Source organism: Apteryx rowi, unplaced genomic scaffold (assembly GCF_003343035.1).
Source record: "Apteryx rowi isolate R43461 unplaced genomic scaffold, aptRow1 scaffold_16, whole genome shotgun sequence".
NCBI classification, from domain to species: Eukaryota; Metazoa; Chordata; class Aves; order Apterygiformes; family Apterygidae; genus Apteryx; species Apteryx rowi.
The window spans coordinates 3,213,585-3,239,764 of NW_020447863.1; positions in this window are offsets into that span (position 1 = coordinate 3,213,585).

The following is a 26,180-nucleotide window of genomic DNA, read 5'->3' on the forward strand; positions in this document are numbered from 1 at the left end:
CAAACTGGAACCAGCCCAGACTTAGGGTTCTGCCAGAGCACCTTCCAGGTAATTTCCCCATAGCAAGCGTGACAAGCATGCCCTCAAGAGATCTGATCTCTTACAAGAAAAATCAGAGAGAGAACAGTTGGTATTGAAGATACGGCTGAAAGTCTAGCTCCACTGAAGCTCCAGTTCTGCCATTTCACTGGCATCTTTAGATGATCTTCCCTATTCTAAAACTTGGGAAGATGCAATATAGGAGTTTAGGAAAAATACACATAGAGAAATATGTCTTTTCCCCAAATCATCCTCAGCAAGCTTGGACAGAATTTGTTTTTCCTGCCTAGGAGATCTACTTGTTCAAGATAAACATCGTGCAGAGGACTGCCACTGCGTGTGAGTGAACGCGACCAAGACTTTGCCACCTATTTCTCCTATGACTCTGCAATTTCAATGTCAACTCTCACTGCTTGGGGAGAAGAGGGAGTCTTCAGGAATTCCTGAACATTTGAAAGTAAAATATCTACTAGTGGCTTCAAGTATTCATTTMTATTTTTTCCTCAGGAAATTTTCCCCATCTTCAAATTCAACCAGTCAGTCCATTTTTTATAACAACCAAAACCAACATGAAAGATCAAACGTGCCTCTGGTATATGGTTCTGATTCAACCATGATCAGCTGATTACTAGGCTCTGTCTGTCATGAGCCAACTATTATCACACAGGAAAAAATACTGAAGCGAGTTMAAAAATCTTAAAACATGCACCCAAAGCATTAGCTGTTTTCCAAAGGAGAACACATAATAAAATAATTTGTTTATACAGTAAGCACACTGGAAATAAAAAAAACACAGAAACCATGCTTAATAGTTTCAAAATAGATGAATGTTATGACAGATCCACTGGTATATGGTTTTACATCTATGTGAATGGATGGCTGTAGTTTGAGATGCTACAGAATATTGTTTTCAAGAAACCCAAAGCAAAATCCAGGTTTTGGACCTCTTATTCTTTTATGACATTGTAACGTTGTTCTTTTTTCCACATATTTAAAGCTTTCCTGAAAATTTCTGTCCCTCGGCTAAATATGTCCACTCTTAAGCATTAAAGTAAGTGTTTTTACAGATACAGCTTTTCTCTTCCAAGATCTCTTATCACAGAAATGTTGGCTGGAAGGGCCCCCTCAGCCTCGTGCTCAAGGCAGGACTATTGCCAGCACTGGCTCCAGTCAGCCATGGCTTCGTCTAGCCAAGACTCGACAACAACCTCCAAGGATGGTGCTTCCACAGCCTGTCTAGACAACCCGTCCCAGGCCTGCCCTTCCTTTCTAGCAAAAACTATTTTCCTATCATTCAACTTGAAGCTTCTGAACTGTGATTTTAGGGCCRCTGCCCTTTTTTTTTATTTTTTATTTTTATTATTATCTGGCATTACCAAGAAGAGTTTGTCTGCCTCATCATTCTAACTGCCCTTCAAGTAGCTTTAGGTTGCTCTTAAACAGCTGCTTGGTCCCCTGGTCACCCGACTAAACCAACCCAGCCCTGTGAACCTCTCCGGCGAGGTCCCACACTGTTGGCTCCTGATTGCCTTTGGTAGCCTTCTGCTGGATCTTCTCCCTTAAGTTTGGGAACTGAAGCTCCCAGTTTTCTATGCCCAAGTACTGCAGAAGCACGGGGCAAACTTGAAAAGAAAAGACACAACAGTTCTTCGCACTTCTAGGCAGGCACCCGCATCCTGAAGCTCTTATTTCTTGCTACTTTCCCGCTCCCTCTTTGGGCAGAGGTGGGATCCCGGGAGTCAGTCCTCCAGCTGGCAGTACCTGCCCACACTGGCAACTGCACATGATCATGTTACAATTGGAAATTATGTTGCCATCGGATCACCAAGTACCCAATTCATTCAGAAAAAAAAAAAAAGGGCAATAAAACTGAAGTAGAATAAATTAGTCTTTATCCCAATTTTGTCATATGGGCCTTTTACAGCTGTTACATTAACATCCATCTGTCTGTCGTATTTCTAATGCCATTCACTGCTATCATTTTAACGGCTCCATTCTCCTTTCATCCAAATGAAGGGTTTGTGTGGGAACAGCTGGACCGCTACGTGTAATGTACAGTCCGTCGCTCCCTTGTTATTGCGGAGCATGTCGTGAGCCACCCGGCTTTGTGCGCTGCTTCACAACGTTTCAGAGAGAGAAACATGGCCTCCATCCAAAAAGAGTTTATCACGGTATTGCCAAACCAAAAAGCCCCAAAATCACAAATAAAGGCAGCCCCAAACCATGTGATTGATTTATTCAGATGCTTCATTCAGCAACTCTTAAATAGGAAAAAGATGCTGAAATACTTCAAGGATCTGGGTTTTACTACCTCATAAATGATACCGAAATCACCCCCTCAGCTGCTCCAGGGTTTCGGGAGGTTTTCTTAGGCCCCTTTTACAGATGAAGGACTGAGTGAGAAATATCAACGCTCTGACAGAGCTGGGAAAGCAAAACCTTTTCCCTCTCGCCTYGTGCTCCGCGCCCCAGCTCAGTGCCACGCGGGCAGCCCGGCCCTCACCCCCCGTCCAGCAGCACAGCCACAAGCCCCAGAGCAGCAAGACAAACGACCAAGCTGGATGGCAGCTTGATGCCCTCCGAGAAGAAAAGGAAAGAGGACACAACACAAAGCTTGCTCCAGTTAATGGAGGATGCTGCGCACTGCACAAGGGCCGGAGGGACGGCTGCTGAAAAGCCCGATTCAATCTGATGACCTCTGCTGTTCCTCTTCTCTGGACTACTCATCAACCTCCTTACCTTAAGATAAAGCAAAACCTACTACAGGGACTGCTCTTGTTAACTGACCTTAGAGAGGCTACAACGGGATGAGAGCAGCTCAGCTTCACGCTAATTGGAAAGCCAACTCCATCAGAGACCAGATTGCTACTCATCTTTGAGTGGTCTCGCACACACTGTGTTTAACGGTGCTTTCATCAGACAGCACATCGGATCTTTTCATGTGAAGTTTTCAGCATTTCAAAATTGCTTTGTGGTTACCAGCCCTATCTTACGGCCTGATGACAGGAACTGTTGGGGKTTTTTTTGTTTTTTTTTTTTAATTTTAAAAAAGGAATCCTTGAATTCTCTGTTTTCATTTGAGTGGAAACGTAAGTTGTGCCCTGCTTCTGAATCAGAATTCATGAGAACTCAGGGAAACAAGTTGCTACACAAGGTCAGACCAAAGGTCCGACTGGGCTCCTGGAAACACAGGCAAGTCAACGCATCGACCTTTCCAAAAAATTCCCAAGAATTCACCCGCAAAGGGCACAAGAAAACCAGCGTGCAGATGGGGAACCAGGCAGCCCTTCACCTGATCCCAGGTCACATGCCATCTGTAATTTAGTCCAAGGATCCACAAATGCTCTTTTGCTAAATGGCAGCAGTCCTGGCAGATCCCGTATCAGCAGTAGCAATGCTGACACACAGCAAACAGCGTTTTCAAGAGTACTGTGGACAACTACTTTCACACCAATTACTGTGAGAGCACCCCTGTTCAAATCAATAGAGATTATAGTACAAGTCCTAGCACTGCAGTAACCAAAAAACCTGTTTACTGTGCATTAAGTGATGCAACTAACATTTAACCTATGTGGCTCACTCTTTTACCCTCTTTTGACCTCTAACATGCTCACTCCATATATATCATGTTATTCCCAACAAATTTGAATTCAGTGAACATTCCTGGAGACTTCCATCACAGTGCTTAAAAACCCTGCGTATCTCAGCAAATGCACTCATCTTCCAGTTCTGAGATGCTCGTGACTTTTATTTTTTTTAATGTGCTTGCCAGTTTCCATTGCAAATCGTGCAATGTCTGGTAAGCAAATGAAAGGGTAGAATGTTCTCATGCTTGCAAAAAATATCCAGCGTGGGAGAAATAGAAAGTTACTTAGAAGTAGTTGCACCCTTTTCTAAAAAACAAAAATAGAATAGAATGAATAGAATAGATGACATGAAGATAGGGGTGTAGGGAACATTTTGATGGTGGTCTTAACTTCTGAAGATGTTTCTCTGCTACACCGGTAATGAAGAAACATATGSAAAGAGAAGAAATTAGAGAAAGGAGCTTTTATTACAAGCCCTTGTGCAAGAGGAGAATGTTTACTAGCTAATGAGCATACAGCAATGTTTTCTGTCCAATTCACACAGAAAGGCATTATTAATGTCCTTACATTATGTCTGCCTCAGGCTGATACACACAAGCTCCAAACTAAACTGAGCTGAAAGAAATAAACTTCACCTTTTACGTGCGGCTTTGCACAATACTGCCAGTGTAGCCTCAGCACACTACTGGCTTAGGGATCTTGCTACATCTTACAAGCCTGGGAGCTTAAAAAGATCTATCATTTCCTCATCAGAATTAACTCTTGGAGGCTAATGAGATAGGTTAAAAAACCTTCCCTTTCGACTACTAAGTGCACATAGCCCTGAACAGTCTGGGCCTCTTCACTATAATATCAAGCAGTTGCATTTTAACTTGATAATCCTTAACTGTGCTGAGTCTGGGTCGGCAATAGTTTGTATCAGTAGCTCCTGCACTGGGCCCAATTCCCCTTTAGGCTTATAGGATGGATAAATTACACCTAAAGCATCTTTACACATTGCATTTCAAAGAAGGATTAGAAACTCTATCATAGTCATTTACATTAAAGTGAGTGTAATCATCCACAGTCCAATTTAGCAACATTTTAGACTTCTGCTTTGATGAATGTGACTACGACACATGGGGCAGGAGAGAATCATGCCTCAGCGTGTTTAGACATTCAGAGAACAGAACAGCATGGTACAGGTTTAAATGATAATTGTACAGYGATCTATATTACATTCTTTTCAGCCTGTCCTTAATTATAACCAGAATATATATACCCAATACCCCGAACCGTAGTCTGACAAAGAAGAACAGAGGACTTGAGATCTGTGGAAGTTTCAGTTTGGCATCTCTCAGCAGCATGAAATTAATAATATTTTAGACCGTAAGCGGAGGCGGGGGGGATATGTTTTCTTTCTATTCAAAGAACTTCTGAATATGATCAGCTTTGGGAGCCAAGCACAAGTTAAGAACAATTTCACATAAATACAGGAAGAAACGATGACAACACTTGGGAATAATCACTATGAGTCAAAACTGCAGAAGTCTTCCCAGTGCTGCAGGATCACTTGGAAAAACAATCTCTCATTTTCCAAAGACAGTAAGTGATGATAAATGAGGACACATTTATTAAGAGGGGACTTTACATTCAGTTTTCTTCCCTCAAATCACAGAGAAGGATGGGGTCCCTGTCTGCTGAACACTGCTTTCTAATGCAATAATCTCAATGTGTTCATGGGACTAAGATGTGACTAATAACCTTGCTGACAAATTTGTTTAACACCTTGAAGTACTGTACATCTCCAGAATGGGAAACAAGCAGGAGAACACTTCTTTTAAATAAAACTAGTCTTCTCATTTAACCTCAGTTTCCAAAGATGCAAACAGAATAATGTGCGTGCCTCAAGGGAAAATCCCAAATGTTAAAGAAATTTTAAAAAGCATAGTTAAAACTGGTATATATGGGAGTGCTGAAGGCTGCCCAGTGACTCTGCCAGGGCGGGCACGAGCTTCAAGCAGTCAGAAGCTGCTTTCCCTCTAACCCACTCAGTGGCGCATGGGCCAAACCAAAACCCAGTAGCACAAACTAACTAGGCAGTTGGCAACCCCATAGCGTTTTCTTTCCCTTTTTTTCTGCCATGGACTGCCACTGTCTTTATGCACAATGATGTTCATCTCTCTTCACCTTGGTTTTCCTCACTTACAAGACACAATCACACTTGGTTCCCATACAGAACTACTGTGAACTAGAATTCATTCAGCCTGGTTGAGAGATGATATGGGAATGTGATGTATTCCTCTAGCCAGAGAAGCCTGCAGGGTGAGCTTGAGCAGACACAGAGCCATGTGCTAAGCCAGACTAGAGCATGCACAGGAGAAGAATTACATTCGGGTGGTGGCACAAGGGAAATTATGAAAGCAATTCAGAAGCATTGTAATGAAGTACAATGCTCTGTAGCACTGCTCAAACTCAAAACAGGAATAAATTCTTTCATATGTTAAGTGCTCCCTGAAGTACAGGGCTGCCTAAAGCACGAGGCCCTGTATGGGGGCACAGTGGTGCATGCTAAAAGCTGGTTCTGGGTGCATGACACAGGACTGCAGCTGAAATTCAAACTGACATGCCCGTGGCTCCTTAGCTGTCTGAACCAYGAAAGCCAAATTAAACATTGCTTCAGCTGGAACTTACCCCTTTGTACCTCTAAAACCATTATATTAAAGAGCAATGTCATTTATGAGACTGGCCATGGGGAAGGGCAGGTGCCTGACACTGGGAAATCATTTCAGCGAGGGGTGATAAATCCAGTCTATAAACTGAAAGTCTCCAAAACAAGCTCCACATTCAATCCCACCCCTCTTCTTTCTTTTCCAGTTGCATTGGGTGGGACAGATGCTGAGCTCCAAACCTGGCCAGCCTTCGTTAATGGCAGCGGCACAGCTGTAACCTGAGGTCAAACCAGCATGCTGCTGGCAACTTGGTCCAATATCTGCTGAATTCAACAGAAACCTTTCAGCTGGCTTCAGTGAGCTTTGGTTTACTCCCTAGGTGACACTGCATGTCCTTTTATTTTATTTATTTATTTTTTCATTAAAGCTTCACAGTATCAGGCAGTTAAAAGTGTTATTTTATCTCTAGCCAGCCTGAGCTGACTTCTCAGCAGGAAGCTGATCTTACCAAAAGATCTTGAAGCATTCCACTGTGAAGCAGCTGAGAGGAACAAGTGTCATTTGGGGGCTTGTTTTAAAAACCATTTTCTTTGGGATGGTTCAAGCAGATTCTGACATCTAAACAGCATCAAGCTCACCAGGGCAGRGAAGGTATCTCTTCGCTTCCTAACTCACCTGCAGGGCAAACAGTACCAGATACCAGGTAGATCATAAAAATATGCCTATTATCTGAGCATATGTGAGCTGGCTCATCACTCTTAATTGGTATGGGGGGAAGGGGGGCACAACATTTAATCATGGAGCATTATATCTACAGAGGAGCTGTTTAGCTTAAAAAAAACAACACACTGCTTCTTTTCCCCTTCCAAGAAGTTCAGACTGCCTCAGTGTATTTGCATTCAACATGCCCTCACATATTTCAAAATGAAGTCTTAGTTTCGAAGGCCTGACCACCATACATATGTCACTGTCTGTTCCTCATGAATATACAGCTATACTTACAATGCAACAAGTCTACTGTACAGCTGGAGCTCGCAGAAACAGAGAGGATGCACATTGTCTCCCTTTCCTAACACGTCAAAGTTGGCATGAAAACTAGGATGCAGGAAGAAACAAACCAAATCAAGGCTTTTCTGTCTAGTAAGCCAGGAGCGATGCTGTTACTCTGGTAGGGGTGGCAGGTCACCACACCTACAGCCCAGCTCCAGTGAGCACTGAACCCAGTGGTGCTCCAGAGGAGCAGTTTTCAGACCGTTTTGTAGGAGGACACCACCTCCCTGGCAGCTTAGCATTCCTCTTTCCATGGTGCTAAATGAAGGAAGATGAACCCGACTGCCTGACGCTTGCTGGCTCCCCTCCTTCCTGCCACCTGCACAAGGGGGTATCTGAAATAGCCTGCTACACCATTTCTGCCCCTGCAACTGCAGGGCTTGCTCGGATCCCCAAGAGAGGCTTTCAGCAGTGTTTCCTTGGATACATGGCATTTCAATCCTGCTCTCCTAGGAGGCAACACTCTCCTAGAGTGATCTGTAATGGCAAAAGAAGATACACGTGTTTCCTATCAGTGACCTGTGAGTTAACAGCATCTGCATCCTTGTGTTCAGAAATGGGTGAAAATTTGCCTGTTGCTTTAAGGATATTCAGATTTGGGATTGTGCTTTAGCTCTTCAGAGTCCTCAGAATGAGAGAGACACAAAACTACAGAGTGCTTTAGCTTCGGCTCCTTGCAGCTTGCATTGCTACCTACCGAGTGCCACTTACTTGTCAAATTATTATGAATCGGAAGCAGAATCTTCTTCAAACAATCTCACATCCCCTGCATGCCAATTCTCTTGCAGAAGAAGGTTTGGGCCTAGTTTAAGCCATTTATGCTTTGCTGTTAAATAGTTTTTCTGCAGCAACACTTGCAAATGACAGACATGCTGACTGACATACTTGGCCTGTAAAACACAAACCATGGATCAAACTAGCCCAATGTCAAAGGGGGCTTCTGCCCGCAGCTTTGAGTCTCCAGGTCCATAATTACTGAGCTGCGTTTCTGGGTGTCACGTACACGGTATGCCCATCTGCACGAGTGGTCTCATTTCCTTACATCGACACATTGCAAAAACCAGGAATAAACTTTGACTTTACGATTTTTTTTTTTCTTTCCAATAAACTGCAGATTTGTAACTTGGCAGAGGGGACCATCGTATTTAACCACCTGGGCAGACATTTACGAAGCACTTGGGCTTTAAAACTGAGAAAACCCAAAGTGTTAAGCACTGCTTAGATAGCTGCTTGGGCGCCTTCCAGCTTCTCTTAGCAAGGCAGGTTCTGAACGCGCAGCACCCTCGYGAAGCCCGCGCTCCCGCGGCGCGGCGTGGGAGCGCCGGCTCCTGCAGCAGCATTTACTGCCGTTGAGCCGCTCGCCGGCAGCGGTCCCGCCAGGAAAGGTGCACGCAGGGCTCCGGGGAGGTCGCAGCCGCCCTCTGCGCCGCGCTCGCTCGACAAAGGCAGCTCGCAGGCTGGAAGCCGCAGAGACTTCACAGCTGACCCCGGCAGGGGTGTCGCTTGTGTTGTTCTTAATGTTTTACTGAAAAACACCACCAGGGCTGAACAACGCTGGGGCCTTGTTCTGCCAGGTACTTCACACGCGCTCCGTCGCGAGTGGCCTCACCCCAGGGAGACCGACAAGGAGCAGAAGAAAGGAAGTTTTGCTAATCGCATTTTACAGGTGCAAAATTGAAGCCCAGAGGGAATAAAGCGACTTACTAGCAGCCACACAACGAGCCATTGGCAGAGCTGGGGTTTGCACCCTGAAATGCCGATTCCAAAGCCCTTGCCTTCGCCGCAACGCTATCCTTCAGCTGCTGCCGGAGGGGAAAAACCGTAACAAACCAAACCAAGAAACACACCGTAAGAACTGGCTGCAGAACTCCCAGCTTCTTGCAAGCTAGAGACATAACACAAAGGAAAGCGTTACACACGCAGGGAAGGCAAACCTGCCCCGTAGCCCGGCCCTGCCGGGCTCTTCCCAAGCCCTGGCTGCTTAACGCTCCAGGGACTTTGACTTCAGAGTCATCRAGCTGCAGTTAATTATCCCTATTTCGTTAGGCTCTGATCTGCCTCGTTTCTTCGGCATAAGCCACCACAGCGTGCCCACTACGACCTGGACATACCCCGCGCGACCTTTCAGCCTGAGCCCACTCGATGGGGACCGATCTGAACAGGCAGAAATTGGGGATGGTCCCTTCCACCGACCGCGTCCGGCCCTGGCTAGGCGGCCCCAACCTGCAGCCCCGCCGCCGGCCGTGTYGCATCCCCGCTGCCGGCGAAACCCCGGCCCGGGCCGCTACAGGGGCTTCTCCCGCGAGCCGGAGCCCAGCGGCACGCTGGGCCTCGGAGCGAGGAGCCGCTGCTAAACGGTCAGCCCGAGCGAGTACAAACAAACCGACATTGCTCCAAAGTGAGATCATTGGCAATTTATTCCTGCCCGAGCCCCACCAGAAAGAAAACAGTGTTTTATGTCAGGGCTTTTTTTTTTTCCTTCCCCCCCCCTCCCCTCCCCCTTCTTCTTCTCTCCTGCTCTCGTTTCTCATCCCTTTGCTATTTCCATTTGCTTCCCACCACACTGTGATTAATCTTTCCTAAGGCCTAAGGGACCGGAGTAACGAGGTAAGTCAGGCTATCAAAGACCCTACACGGAGGCGGCCGCCCCTGCGCCAGCCTTCGCCGGGCTGCGCCGTCCCAAGAAACGTTTTCCAGCCTCCGAAGTTACGAGGGAGGCCGGACTTTTACAGCTCATTAGTAAACCCTTAAAGAGCTATTCCCCTTCCCTCTCAACAAGCTCCTCGCTCCCCTCCCCCAAAGCAATCCCAAGAGCGGCCCCCTCTCGAGGCTCCCGGCAGCCGCCCGGCGTCGGCGGCGCGCAGCCACCAGGGCCCGGGCACCATGGCGGCCCCGGCTGCCGGCTCGCGCCCCTGCGGCCCTCGCGCTCRGCGTCAGCGTCGCCGCCCGGGCCCCACGCGGGCGCTACCTCCGTATTGGCTTTCAGAGACGTCCCCCGAGCCGCGAGGGGCTGGAAGCCTCGAGGTTCAACCCTGCGCTCGTGCGCCTGAAACCCGCACCAGCAACGCGCCAGTCCAGCCGTCGACATCGACTGAAGTGAGGAGCAGGGTCAGCTGTGATGGATGCCAGGAGGAGCTTTTCCAACGCGGCTATATAAAAAGCACGTTTATCAGCACTTCTTTCACTCAGTGAGCAGTTAGCAACTGCTGTCAGCCAAAGGAGCTGCTGTCAGCGTGAGCGATGCCGACTCAAAGCGGCTGCTGGAAGCACAGGGCTAACAGGGAAACAGGTGCCGAAGAGGCCTTGAGCTCCTCGCACGCGCGCGCTGGGAGGGAACGTGCTCAGGTTTTCCAAAGACCAGTTGCAAGAAAGGCTCTGTGGAACAGCGGCGAGTGCTCCGGCACCCGAACGTTTGTCTGAACCGCTTGGAAAGAAATGGGCTCCTACCAGATAACCCAGTCCAAGAACTTTTCCCACAGTATTTGCAAGGATTTGGGTTCTCTTTCAGATCTTTGCAAGATGACACTTGGGTTTAAGAAACAAAGAAACGTTTAGGGAAATGGCTTGTCGTGAGATTTCTAGTTTTCTTTTTATTAAGCCAGAAAAAAAAAAAATGTAGAAAAAAACCTCCCAGATGTCTCTCATGGTATGTTAGTGCTTATTCCTCTCCTTGCCACAGGCTCAGAGGATCTGCAAGCATTTACAGTGTTTTGGTGTGGTCACCTCTTGCGAAATTATCAATAACCTAGCACCACTTGACAACATCCCTAACGTCGGAGCTGCTGACACCTTCTGCTTGAAAACAGAATTCGCTCACAAAGAAAAAAGTCGCTCCTCGGTTTGAGAGAGAGGTATAAGGTTGCTAAAAAATTAGGAAAAAGCAGAGTGCCAAATATGATACACATTTAAATATCACAAGGAGTATGGTGCTTGGTCATAATTTTTGAACATATCAGTGGTAACCTTGAGGCACGTAAATGCTAGGCCCGAGTCAAAAAAGTATCGCTGCCTAGAAGATGACTGGAGATTCAGTTTAATTCAACTTTATGTAATTGTTTTGGATTTACATTTAAAATATTCCACATAGATTTCTCTAAAGAATTTAAACAAAATATCATTGTCAACACCAGAATGTTTCACAAAGGCTATTTCCTCTCTCAAACTCTTCCAGAGGTTCTGTCATGCCTGTGAGTCAGGGAAAAGCCAGGTTAGATCCTGCCTGGGATTTAAAGTTAGTTTTTGCATGGGGCAGAAACTTCAGCTTCGATTGTTCACAGCCAGACCAACATCCTAACAACAGTGCTGCAGTCACAGATGCCACAAACTAGGACCTTGCATTTCTTATATCCCTTTTTAAATTTGGGGGGGAAAAAAAAACAAAAAAAATCAGTTTGAAAACGGACATTGTCATACAGTTTCACAGGAAGAAGGAAATGCTCAAAAAGAAGCTTCTGCTACTGGGGAATGATGACACTGAACTGAGACCAGATTTCAATGATGGGACAACACCTTTCTTCAGCTGCCCGTTTCTCTGCTTTTATCCTTCCTGCTTGTTTTCAGTGAAAACGGGGCCTCAGGGCAGGAGCTCTGCCCTTTTCTGTCATATTGGGTTATCAAGACTTTTCCGGGTACAGGGAGCTGGAGTTAAAGCCTACCACCTGAAGAGACGAGGTCTCTTATGCATCCTGCTGACATGTCCAGCACCCATGCACCAGGCTGCTTTTACACTAAAGGCTGGAGCCAGGAGACTCCCACATTAATAAAAGAACACAGCAGCTGCAAGTCAGCAAAAAAATAAAAATAAATCTTTGAGATGCTTTACTTTCTGGAGGATATTTAGATGGCAGCTGCCAACCTTTTTTTTTAAATAAAAGATGGGCTGCAGAGGTGCCCTTGTTATTCAATGGAAAACTACGCAGAAAAACAAAATATTTCTCCACTTGCCAAAGTGCAAAGAGGGAAGCCAGACAAGATTGAAATCAGCAGTTTTGCCCTGACAGCGATATCAAACCTTTCCTAATGGAACCACAGGCAACATAAAAGTGATCTATGGTCAGGATGCAAGTGTTCTGGCTGATTTCAAATCAGAGTAATTCTAATGTCAAGCTACAAGTGGTAGAGCCCTTGTGTATATTTGGCAAGGATTAGGCCCAGAACGACTCCTTGCTGGAAATGGTGTTCTTACACTCTCCAAAGTTCTTCCGACCTTCCCTGCTTCATCCTCCTGGTTTATACGGGCCGTATTCTCCGGTCACCGCCTGTAAAAGTGGCCTGAACCCATGCTGTGCTAAGAGCTAACAGAGGGTGCATGCAGCCCCCACAGTGCCGTTCTCAGCACTAGCACCCTGTAAGCGAGATGGATATGGCCAAGTCACACCGTTCCTGGGCACAGTTTCCTCCTGCGAGACGCTGGTCTGAAATCTTGGACGCTGGAGAATGCAAACCCTAACAACACGGTGGATTGTCCGAAAAGCAATTCTCTCTTATGCCACCCGCTAAATTAGAAACTTGGCACTTACCGAACACGTCTAGAACTAATCACCATTTAACTCCAGTGGCAAATGCTGGCACAATTAGAAGAAAGTTAAAATCAGCCCCTGGCCAGAGCCTGCTTTGCGGTAACAACGAGAAGGGCTTATCAGAGGAGCGACCACAAGCCAGCCTGGTTCGGGGAGTGTTACAGACTCCCCAGTTCAACACATTTAGTGATATTAGTTAATAACTAATTATTAGCCAAGCAGCCCGGCTTCCCTGCTGGTGTTTGGGCTGTGCTGCCTCCTCCGCCGCAGCTCTCGCCCTGCGCGTCTGCTCATCACGGAGGYGAAGAGCAAGTCCAGCCCTTCCACCCGCCGCGCTCGGGCCCTTCGCAGCCGTCTCCCTGCCCAAGGACCCGGCGCGAAAGCCAGTGCCCACCCCTCATCCCAAGGAGAGGCGGGCAAGAAACCACCAAGGAAGTCGGTGAGGGCAGAAACATTCTCGGGGTACTAAAAGGGGTTTTAGTTGGGGGGGAGTTTTCAATTAGACCATGATTATGCAAGCCAGGCGAAGCAGGAACAGCTACGACTAGCTAATAGTCACGCAAAACCTGGCCTTTAAAAGATATTTGCATTTTGCAAGGGTCCAAAGAGACCTCTTTTTCTATTTGGTCCTTCAAACATCTTCGTTAAGGGAAAGGGTAATTTAGCTCAAAAGTTTTCCTTGGATTTTTCTTTACTGAGCACAGTGGGTTTTTTTTTTTTTTTTTTTAACTGGAAAAAGAATAATCTTTTCAGGAAAGTTATTAAAAAAAGCAAATCATGCATATTCAATTAAAATTTTAAAAAAGATATGAATTCGCTTGCAAAAAGGGAAGTGCTAATAGCCTTGGCACATTTTAGTCAGATGCACTTTCAGAACAATCCTTTCCTCCATGAAAACCATTTTATATGAACTACTTCAATCAGCTCTATTAGCAGTTTTAGAAACAGGGATGTGGTTATGAAGACAATCCCAGCCAGAATAGGGCAGGCATTTGTAGGGAAAGTTAAGGGAATGTAAATCATTTTCCAATAAATATTCCATGCAGAATATTCAATTCTGTGATATACGATACTGTCTTTTTCCAGGGATATTGCCTTCCCTCCCAGTGGATCCCGAAAGTGATTGCAGTATTAAGTTTCAATTGATTGTTAACAAAACCCCAAGCCTGTTCCTACTTCTGATTCAATCCACTTAGAATAGCAGGCTGAGCTTTTCTAATCTCATTTTAATTTTCCATGGGGGACCAAGTGTCCAAATCCTTGAGAGGGGGCTGGTTTCAGCTGTAGGATGTAACGGCCTGATTCAAAGTCAATGGAAAAAGACTTTCATTTAGACTGGGTCCCTAATGGCCTCAGTACGCTCTGGAAAGTGCCCTGAATTACCATCTTTCTCATAAAGCAAAATATCTTTCTGCCCGTTTCAGACCTTCAGATATAGTTAATGCTCAGCCTTCAGAAGAAAAAGAATCATAAGCTACGGCCTTTAGAGAATTGTCTCACTTTCCAGCTGCCTGCTAATGGGTAGCAAGACTGTTTCTCCTCAGTTCACTGTTACAGATGCTCATTTGGAGTCCTCTGTGTCACGCCACCTTTGGAGACTAACTTCTGCAGAGCCAAGGAACTGCCTGAAGCCTTACCCACGTGCTTTGGGCATTCAAGGACTGCAGGGGAAATGTGACATTGGCTCCCCAAACCTCTATTTTTCTTTACCCGTGCCATCTCACACCTTCTGTCCCCCTCCTTACCTGGAGGGGGGATTGGGATCTCCAAGTCGGGCAGAGATTCACTACTAGGTCACTCGCTTCCCCCTACAAAGAACAGGCATCCCAGACACTCTGGTTCCTCAATTGCTATCCGCACAGGCCCGATTTCTGTAAAACTCATACTGGCTATTTAACACAAGCTCTCCCTTGAATCCCAGAGGCACCGTGGTGGTATTCAAAGATGAATTTCAACCTTGGCAGATGTTTGGAGACAGCCTCGAAAGACTTGTTCAAATAGCCTACATCCTCCTTTAAAATCGACCCCTTAACCTGCAGTTTAGTGGGCTCTCCTGCCCTACCTTAATTCCCCTCCTCTTGAGATACCTTTTTTCGGTTACTTCTACATTTTTAACATTAATGGGATAAGTACAGGAAATTGCTGCTGCATGTTAAAACAAAGAGACGCTAGTGCAGCATTTCAGATCCGCATATCAAACTAAGCATAAGCATTCATTACAGCTCAGTGCTTGACCCTTCATGCTACTTTTGTGCTATATTCCAAGACACGCATGATAGTCATAGAAGTCACCTTTCTTAAAACAAAGGAGACAATTCAAGTAAACCAGTACCTAACCACCTCATGGCCAGCACCCTTCTAAGCAGCAGCATTCAGCATCTCTCCTCTGCAGCTATATCTTTCAGACTTAATGAGACAGATGAAAACAGCAGGCACTTATTCTCTAATTAAACAAATTTGCCTGCCACTTTGTGATCATTAACCCGATGTTGCTGGGTCAAGATTGTACACAAAGCTTCTCTTCCTTCCCCTCACTCTCTCCATTTCAATTTTAATGTATTCTGCATTTTGATATCAATCACGGCACCCTTTCCCTATTGCCCTACCTTGGCTGCCTACAAACCATCTTAGCTCACTCGCTGCAGCACTTCACAAGATGTATGCCTGAGATCTAAAAATAAGCTTGTTAGATTATTTGACAGTCAAAAATTAAATGAAATTGGAAGCAGTAATTATTTTCTTGATTATTTAATACGGGCCAGACTTTTATCAAAATATTTTGACACGAGAAGATTTGTGAAAATAAATAGGCAATCAGCAAGTCATTGCTCGYGGAAAAGAATTTTTTTTGTAAAGGAAACAAGTGTATATTACCTGTCACTGCCATGTGAAAGCCTCATGCTTTAAAAGATGATGTGTTAACAGCACTTTAGCTTGAAGACAGCATAACAGACAGATCAACATAATCAAAAGACAGATTCACATAGTGCCACGCTGAACATGGCAGAGTCGCTGTACTGTACCCACGGATTAGTAAATATTTATGTATTAAAGAGCTCTGGGGGCAACTTTGAGACAGGTCTCGACTCAACTTGACGAGATTCCTAATCACTGGCCTAAAACAAGAAAAAGGTCATGTTCATCCTTCCTCCTCTTTTCTCAATCTAGAAATTCTGGACAACAGTGAAGTTGGAGAGCACCTGCATCCTAACAGCCTAGAGCCAGGAGACCTTCCTAGGAAGCGTGAAACGTGAAGGAGAGAGAATTCCCACGTACTGGTTTTGGGGTGAGGGGCTTGGTTAGGAGATGACTGCAGCAGTAGCGCTGCCGCCAGGGCGGAGGGTGAGCGCTCGGGACGCTGCCGGGCAAAGCTCCCAGGCAGGGCGGACGAAGGGCCGTGCAGTCCACAGAAGCTGGGCATGAGCACGACACCAAGCTGTGCTGCCAAGCAAAGTCCTGAGCATTTCTGGGCACATGTAGCAGAGGAGATCACAGAACTGCAGCAGCAGAGACATCAACACCCAAAGTTAGGTAGCAGCGGAGGTTTTGAAGGTCAGTTCTACCCACTAATGTCTAAATCCTGCCAAAATCTCGCATTTTGTTTTCCAAACTTCTCTGGCCTCTGACCACAAAAATCTTTACAGATTATATTTCTTGGAATTTTTTTCTCTCAAAATGAATAAGCAGTAGTATGTTTTCCTCAGACCTACAATTTTCAGTTCCCAAACTGAAAGGAACATAAGGCTTTGAAGTATTTGGATTCTAGGTGGATGACATATTCCTTAAGAAAAAGTTGTGAAGGGATGAGAAACAGGTACACGCTTCCTGACCCACTATCTCCTAGGTGAGCTGGTCACATATTTCAGACCGAGTGCCTGCAAACGGGCTCTGAAATCATGATAAACTAGTCTTGGGTACAATGTTTGTTGAAGCAGAGCAAGCGCATCTGGGGCTTTCTGCAGTGCTTTGCTTTAGTTCTTCATCCTGAGCTTTGACCTAACTTGTTTCCTTCCTCTTCTGCCTTCCCACATTCCCAATTTTTCTGCAGAATCAATATTATACTGCAATGGTCCAGAAAGGCAGCTGGAAGCTGCTCTGTCACATGATTTGCCATCCCTCAGCTAACTGGCATGCCATCAAATAGCTAATTAGCTCTGGCTGATTGACTCCTGTGTGTCCCTCTAACTCCCTTCATTTCAGACGTTATTTCTGCTGGCCTTTGGACTAGGCAAATTTCACATGCATCCAACACGCGAGCAGAGCCCACCACTCCCGCAGCAGCTTCTCAATGTAAGTTCAGTGAAAAACAATTTTTAAAGCATTTTGATTTCAAATAGTTATAACTGTGATGGCTTTGAATGCAACCCAGCCACTTCCAGTCATACTTAGGAAATCCTAGAGCCACTGAAGAGATCACAGAGATTGCCACCACTTTCAAAGACAGCCAAGTCCTTGACAAGGAGACCACTTGCAGCAGCTAGGGGGGAAAAAAAAAAAAATGCAAAAAAGATGGTGGAAATCTGGCAATGTTATGAAGAACCTGCTCCTACAACCTTGGATCTCATTTCCTACTTTCATGAGATATATGGGCTTTTCAATTTTCCAAATTTATCTAAATGTACAATAAGTGTTTGGTTGTTTTCAAATACCAAAAGCTTTGCAACTCCCATTTCAGAGGCACTTAGATTCCTAAGCATCTATGTCAAATATGAAGAGAGGCCTTGACAATATTGTGCCATCTACCCTGCCAGTACTTTAAAGTATATGACCTTAGCCAATCTCAACGACATTTTTCCCTCTAAATGAAAAATGAGACGAGTCCTCCCCAAGCCAGGTCTCTGTCATTGCTGGTTATGGTCATTTTGACCTGCCGTTTGTACTCTGAGCTAGTGAATGCCAATGTTAGTGAAGCATTTATTTTTTCATAACCAGGTAAACCACGTCTTTCGGATCTTACTATGAAGAGTCTTTGGATCGGCAATATATCAGCTGTTTAGTGTTAGCTACTAATATGTTGTGCCAGTTCATTATAGCAGGAACAGCTGCTATAGTAACTATTTGCTTCTCCTTTCTTAAAGAGAGGGGGAATGACATGTGAAATGGATTTTATCTGCTTCAGGGATAATATTAACATCATTTTCCTATGCTTGCCTCTTTTTTGGAACTAGTTTGCATAACATTTCCTAGAAATACACTCCATATGTACAACAGCGAGCTGCACCAATTACACCAGCAAACCATTTCAAGTGGGGGTGATCTGGAGGTGGCGGGAGGAGGGAAGCATCCACGTGCATTTGTTAACACCAGCAAACACAAAGATGGGCTGCAGTTTAGCCAGGTGAATTGTTCCAAAACAGCAGGACAACTCCCATCAGACTTACACAACTGGGCCTGGAAAGATTATGTTCAGAGCAGAAAACAAACACCTCAATTTGGAAAGGCCTCATTTAGCATCTGGTGTGGTGTGTCAGATTCCATTTGAGATACTGGGCTCAGGAGACCAGTGGGAGAAAACAACACACTCCAGAGTACATGTGTAACATGAGGAGTTAATCCCACACAGGCATTCATCTTTTCAAAGTATATATTTCTGACAGTTTTGGAAAGCATGCTTACAATTTCCATAATGTTTGAAAACATACAGGCACTTTCTCTCAGTGTCATAGTGTCTTGAACTTCTGAGGCCCTTTTCGTGACACCATAAACTTCTCCTTGGAAACACAGTATGATGTCAGAGGATGTAACAGTACAAGAGGTGAAGAGGAAAGCTGTGGGAGCATTCAAATAGCTTTTTCTGGCCTAAAAAAAAATAAAAAATAAAATAAGGATCTGGAGTCTGATCCAAGAACATTTTGTTCATTTGCTATACAGGGGTGCCTTTTGTATGAGCACAGACTGTTTTGTGGACTCTGGTCCTCTGTAGTCACCATGAAACAGAGAAAGTACAATGAAGCTAGTCATGTGTTATCATCTAAGATTGCTATGAATGCTATTTCTGTCTTACGACCACAGTGACTGCTGGTCAAACGTTCATCCACTACAACTTGATAAAAACATTCTGAGTTTTAAAGAATTATCACAGATAGATATTTAGAGGTTATTTTCTTTTATCTCTAGCTTGCCTGCACAGTTGGCATGATAAAGCTCATTAGTGTTCAGGTTTAAGTGAATCTCCAAAACAAATGGCTTTTTTTAAACATGCTGGTTTCTCACACATGTTCATCAGGGTCGAAAATATCCATATTTTTAATACATGCATACACTTTGATATCATCCAGGTAAGCCAGACAAGTTTTATGCAAGCATAACCAAATTGCTGCATCTCTCACCTTCAGACTTAACTTGTGCCATCATTCCAAGGAAGATTTAATAATCAAGTCAGATTTGATGCAAACTTTCAGAAGTTTCGAAGCTCTAATCACTAAAATAAAAGTGCACTCGATAATTACTGGAGTGTTAAACTGATATTTATCTCTTTAATCCCCTAGATGAAAGTATCGGATTTCACAAGAAGAGTCTTTATATTTAATACCATATGCAAAAAGAAAGAAAGAAAGAAAGAAAAGAAAGACAACATTATAGCGCTGATTGAAGGCAAACATCGAGATGCTAAAGAACACCAGACTGTATTTGCACATTAAGGCCAGCTTAGCCCATGGGCATRAAGTGTGAAACAACTCACGCGACCACACTCTGCGGCCACCAGGACAGGGCTCAGAGCTAGCAACACCTGTGTGTTCCTCTCCTGCTCCTTCGGCTCGCTGCCTTTCCCCACCACGTATTTATTCTACACTGGTTGAGCTCCATCTTGCATTTCAGCACAGCCTTTCTGCTGGAACTCAGCATTTTCATAGGCAGGAGCTCACAAATAGCAGCATACACGTATTCTCAGTATGCCTTTAAAAAAAGAAAAGGCCTATTACCCACTCAAACAGACACGAAAACTAAGACAGAAAGTTGTGCCCAGCCACTGGAGGTCACCTTCACCTACACTCCCGAGACAGCTGTGCTCCATCTCAGGCCCGAGCTCAAGCTGTGCCCATTCGTGCTGCCTGCGGGACGAGCTCACAGGAGAGCTGATCCCCTCCTCCGGGTTTCCCCATCTCCGGGACCTGCTAGCTCACCCTGGACAACGAGTCAACGCAGTGGCCGAACGTTTGGTTACAGCCGTGCAGCTGTCCTGGTTTGGTTTGCAACCCGTTTCACCCATGGGGACTAATACTCACTGTCTGAGCATCTCACCTCACGCCACGGCCCACCCAGCCACATAGGACTCGAGGTCCTCACCCTGTGGTGGGAGGAGAAACCTGGTATAAGCACRTCCACACTAACCCAGATTTCTTCTCCCAGCTCTGCTCCCTGCACCCATATTGCTGCCCACGAGCACCTCCGAGCCCTGGCCTCAGCAGAGCCCGCTCGCCAGAAGGAGCTGCCTCTGACAGCGAGAAACAGTGCAGGTCACTGCCGCTCTCATCTTCTCACACCCCTGGGCAGAAGTCTCTCAGGAGAGGTTTTTCCATCATCTCCTAGGACACTTCTGGAGAGCTAAAGCGATACGTGGGGTTGTCCGCTCCATGTCCCTTCCGAATCCCTAGAGCTCTAGTTGCAGGGAAAATCCTCCCAAGTCCTGGTGCAGCACATGCCCAGGGTTGTCGTCTCTCGGTAAGCGAAATGTAGTCAAGTTGTTTTTATGATCGCATCAAAATGCTATCCCCCAAAACAAGGAGCCTTGCCAAATTACAAATATCCCAGTCCCCTGAAGTTAAAAATATTTTTTAAATGTGGTAAAACAAAGCATTAATCTCCATCCAGTTGTCAACTAGATCAGCTGTCCTAGGTTTTTTGGAAAAGGAGCAGTCTGAGGTTGGCATATAGCGCTTTTCTCAAATGATTATAATTTCAGCAAAAGTATTAGCCTTTGAACACAAGATACCATAAGAAATGGTCTTGAACAACCTTAAAAGGAGTTGACACTATTATTTCTACTTGTTTGAGCAGTTTAAACTGGTAATTTCAAAAACTCACTGAAAAACAGACAAYGAAGGCCCAGAGGCAATCAGTTTTGTATTTTGGACAATTCCAACTTTTTTTCTTTTTTGGAAGGAAAAAAAACCAAAAAACAGAGCACAGCTGTTCTGAACATCAGGTTTATCAGTCATCTTCCATTGTATCATTACAGGGACATTTACACATACACAGAGAAACAAGTACTTGCAGTTAAAAAATATAAATATAAATGAAACAAAACAGGTATCTCAGGAAGAATACATGGACTTTAGAGGTAGAACATGCCTCCATATGTCAAAGGAAGAAAAGGCAGCAAACACAGACTGCTTTCTTGCTCTTGTCTTCATACCGCTTTGGGTTAATATTGTTATCCTTACTCCCAGTGATTAACAATATAAAGTGGGAGGATTGTATTTCAGTCTATAACTAGACAGACATAACGAGATGAGTTCTCAGTATGGTACAGAGGAAGATAAAGCATCCATAGCTCCCATTAGTGATAGTTTCCTATGCACATAGGAATAACTTACTTCAATACGTGCAATAGAGATGAGATTAAAAAAGAAAAAAAAAACCACTCAGACCCACAGAAACATCCAGGGTTTATAATGCTGTTAATGAAACAAAATACCACAAGGCCCTTTTTCGGGACAGCACTCTTAACTTCAAGCACATGCTTACATTCTGCTGAAATCCTGTTGTGGTTTAGTCCATGGATGACTTAGAGACTAAAGAAAGAAATAACAAATGTTCTATTTCAGTGCTAGAAATATCAATGGATTTGTTATTTTTAAACACTTTGGGTAAAAAGCTGCCATAAAAATAGTTTTAATCAGACTTCAACATCCTTCAAGAATGTTTTGCCCAACTTCAGCATTACTGAATGAGTGCCGATTCCATTTATACCCACATCAGTGACCCCGGGCGTGTGGAATGGGGGACATGACTTATCATGTAACATGAGATACAGCAATAGACTTCTAGATAATTGCATATGGAAAGTGAAGGCAACACAGCTCTGGGAAAGACGCAAGGCTCTGTAAACAAGGAACGATTCTGGGGTCGCTCTGCTGAGATTCCCAGGCTGCAGAGACAACACAGCCTGCCTACCAACACTGGAAATGCACTGTGCATATATGGCCTTGCTCATGACTTTAGTCCTATCACATGAATTGGTCAGGAGACATTGTTTCCCAGCAAATAACTTAATCTCATATACAGCAAAAAACCCATCCATTTCCCGCAGTAACTAAGGTATTTGGATTTTTGGTACCTCTCATCACAAGCACATGCTTGTAGATGACCTAGTTCAAGAGGCCTGGTACACAAGAGGGCCCATACAGAAGTGACCATGCTGGTCACTCATACTCAATCTAAAAATTGATGTGGAACTACGACCAAGAAAAGYGCAGCCCGCAAGAGGGGGTTTACAGAACTCCAGTCCTATCAGGGTCTCCACGCTGACCTTGGGGAAACGCCTTGGTAAGCTCAGCACGCGCCTCACCAGTTCACCATGATATTTTTCCTCTTAAATAGTTTGTGCTATACGAACAGCAGCAGAATGATGGCTAACTCTCAAGAAACGCAGAACAGGAGGTGCTGAAAACAACTTCCGCCCTGTMGTGCTCGACGTGAGTAGCAGGAGCCCATAGCCTAGGTCCAAACAGCAGCGAGGGCGGGGGACAGGCAGCAGCCGGGGCAGGATGCCGGCGAGGAGCGCAGGACGAGCTCCCACGACCTCAGCCGTTCTGACCGACTTGCTCGGCTCTATTCACAGCAGAGCGCAACGGCCTCTYCCGGGCCCCTCTCTCCCCTCCGAGAAGCATAGGGATTGCCGTAGTGACTGACTGGTGGCCCAACAAATGTAATATCCTGCCTTCGACAGTAGCTAGTGCTCAGTGCTACAAAGGAAAAAAATACAACAGCTCCGCTGCAGGCAGTTGGGGAACAGCTAGTCAAGACAGAAGGTTTCCTCCTAATCCCCTTGCCATTTGATATTAGCTTATGGCTTCAGAAGCAGCAAACTCAGACCCTGCATGAGGAAGTATTTGAACACAAACACAGCATTAAACACGGGCTTTTAGGCATGTGCTCAAGTCCTACAGACTTCAATGAACTAAGTGTTTACCCGCACAGAGCTGTGCTCCTGAACTGGAGCCCAAGGGTTCGACTCACAGGGTTTTGTTCATTCCCTGCAGGAAAAGCAGCATTTCTGTGAACGATGCCAACTCCCACATCAAAAAGACCAGACCCAAAATGAGGAAGCAGATATAGATGCAGGTCTCAGCCTGCCTTAGACGAAGGGGCCCAGATCCGCTCTGAATAGGTTCAGTTCCACAGACTTCACAGGAACTGCCCCAGCTCGGATCTTGAATGCTCATACCTTGCTCATACCCCCTTGCTCATACCTCCCTCGGGGCAGTAGGCAACCTGCATCAAGAAGATATTTAAAACCGGAGCGAGCTGGGGGTGGAATCGGATGCGATTATCACTGGCTTCAGCCAGACCTCAAGGGCTCAGTCAGTACCCCCAAACGGGTGAAAGTTTTCCAAAGAACTCAACACCCAACACCGACGCAACACTGCCGGTCTCTCTTGGAAATCTGGCATTATCTATACATATGGATGCTATTGAGTGACTCCGACAGCACTGGCCCAGATAAATAGATACAAATTGTACCTGACAGTCTTTTAGAAAACTGTTCTGAACCAAGACTTTTTCCAACTGTGATGGAAGACTCAGTCAAATGAAGCAGCATATGGAAAACCCCCAGCACTGCATGTTCTCATAATTTTTGGAACACTAAATATTTGAGTCAGTAGATCTTAATCCATAAACACAGCTGGATTCAAGAAACAATGATGGTAACTTATTATAATTTAAACAATTGTGTAACAAAACAAACCAGCGATAATCGCTTTGGTTTTCTAAGGACAATAGGCGCAACCTTTTCACAAAGTTGACATGATGGGACATGTAATTACATAAAAAATAAACTTACATATGCTAAGATAAATTATTCTCAGCTTTTAAAGAACACTGTAGAGGAACAACAGTGGAGAGAAAAAAAAAGCCTTATGGTGCAAAGCCAACATTTCATATAATGTACAGAGCTGGAATGGTAACTGCCAGCCAAAGGACATCTCCTTTCCCTTCTATCCTCTTCCAGAACAGTTTAATTGCTTTATGACCAGGAACATCATTCCCCCAAGTTCACCCTCAATTTAAGCCCTCGTGCACACAGTTTACATACAAAGAACTGGTGGCTGATCTCTGCCGTGATTAAGGAGAGGAACATTTATCCAAACTACATAAGAACAGACCTGGGCGGTCAACTCGCATTTTTAATGAATTAAAGGCTTTTTAAGTTCTTTCCTGAAAGTTCAAATAAGTTCACTTCCTTCTTATTTCCACTGCTTCTTTGCATTTTCATGAGTGTGCGCATTAAGTGATACAGCCTAGGAACAGAAGTAAACACACCATGGTACAAAGCCATTTCAGACTTGTCCTAAACTAGGTGCTATGCTCAAGTTTTTACCAGGTCAAAGAGATGTAAAGCAGATTCAACTAACACCAAAACAAGTAGCCAAAGCAAAACCTTTGTAATAAAACAAAGACAATTTAAATACAAACATGCCAGTTTTTTGGTTTTTTTTTTTTTTTTTAAGAGTAAAATCCTGATTATAGCTATAAACTCTCTTTGTTTCTTTGTTATGGTTACTTTGTTACTAACATGAAAGAACTTCAAATGTCAGATTTCAGGTTCATTTTCAAGATATGGTAGGATTCCTACCCAAAACTCCTGGAATCCACAGAATTCAAGTGAAAAGGATGGACTGAGTTTTCTGTTCCTGGATAGAAATAACATATACCAACTTGAAATGCCCCACACAACACCATGCTAAAGGAAGGATAAAGCTGTTTAGTGTTCCAGAACCACAATACTCATGCTACCATAATTTGGTCCCCTTGTTTACCCCTTAGAAATCATGGTAGATATAGATATATGGATATGTAGATATATAGGTAGACACACACACACACACACAGTCCCAGCTCCAAGCTCTTGGTGAAGTCAGTGTCACATAAGGTGAGAAAGCTGCCATCTGAGCTAATTCCTAATACCAGGAAAATCTGTAGTTCTAAAATTTCTAGTTCTGAAGGGAACACATGAGCAAAACAGTATTTTTCCAACTCCCCCCTAGCCTTGCACTGAAAGACAGATGAGCCATATTAAGTGCAACTTTCAAAAACAGAAAAGAAAAGAAAAAAGTCAACCTAAGACACATAGCCAGCATGGAAAATTTGAGCCCTACAGTGCATGTTTGGCAAAGTTATAAACAACTAAAATCAGGGTCTTATAATAGGAACTGACAGGGAAACTCTAGCTACTTGTGCTGCTCATAAACGCTAACATTATCTGGGAAATGGATGAAGTCACAAAGCTGAGATCCAGTTCTGGATTAAAACTTCCCCAAGTTTCCGGGGAACTCGGATAAAGGAATTTGCATTGGTCCAGCTGTAAAGTGTATGTAAATCCTTTAGAAGTAAATAGACTGGAAAGCCTAAGAATGGTTAAGGGTTCAAAGGAACCCTTTCCATTCACATTAGAAACTATTTTTTGATCAAGAAAACCACAACAGAGGACGGTCATTTTGAGCATCTGACACGCGACCCCTAAGTCAGTGTGCTACACTTTACACTAGAAATATTGCCTCTGCTCTACTTGACTATATGAGCGTTCTTAAAAAAAGGAATAATAAATCTAGAACAGTGATCACATTAATTCAGACCCCATTTGGCAAGATTTGCCAAACAACCATTAACAGCCATTTATGCAAGTATGCATGTTCCTAAATGGGAGATCATTCATTGACTTGCAAATGATGTCACTCTCCAAATGATGGAATATTTCTTTCCTTTCGCGGCTTTGACATCTTACTTCTGCAAGGCTGCCAGGCAGGTAAACAGAATTCCACTTAATCTGTCTGCAGTTTAAAAAAAGAAACCTACCGCTTGTCCATTGAGGCCAGCATTTTTAAAAGATGCATGCGTGAAGTTGGCCTCTTAAATCCAAATTTAGGAAGATAAATAAGTATCTTATTTTGTAAAGTCTTTAAATAAGCATCTTACACCCCACAGTGTTTTCCTGTTTCATAATGTTTTTCAATATGGAATTCTCTTTAAAAAAAGAAAAAAAAGAAAAAAGGGGGGGGGGCATTGTGCCGTTCCGTTTTTATTGTCTCCCACTGTCTTCCAGACTTCAGTTCACTTGCTTACCAGGAGGACTGGCCAGAGAACAGCAGCAAAATTGCTCCACTAAATAC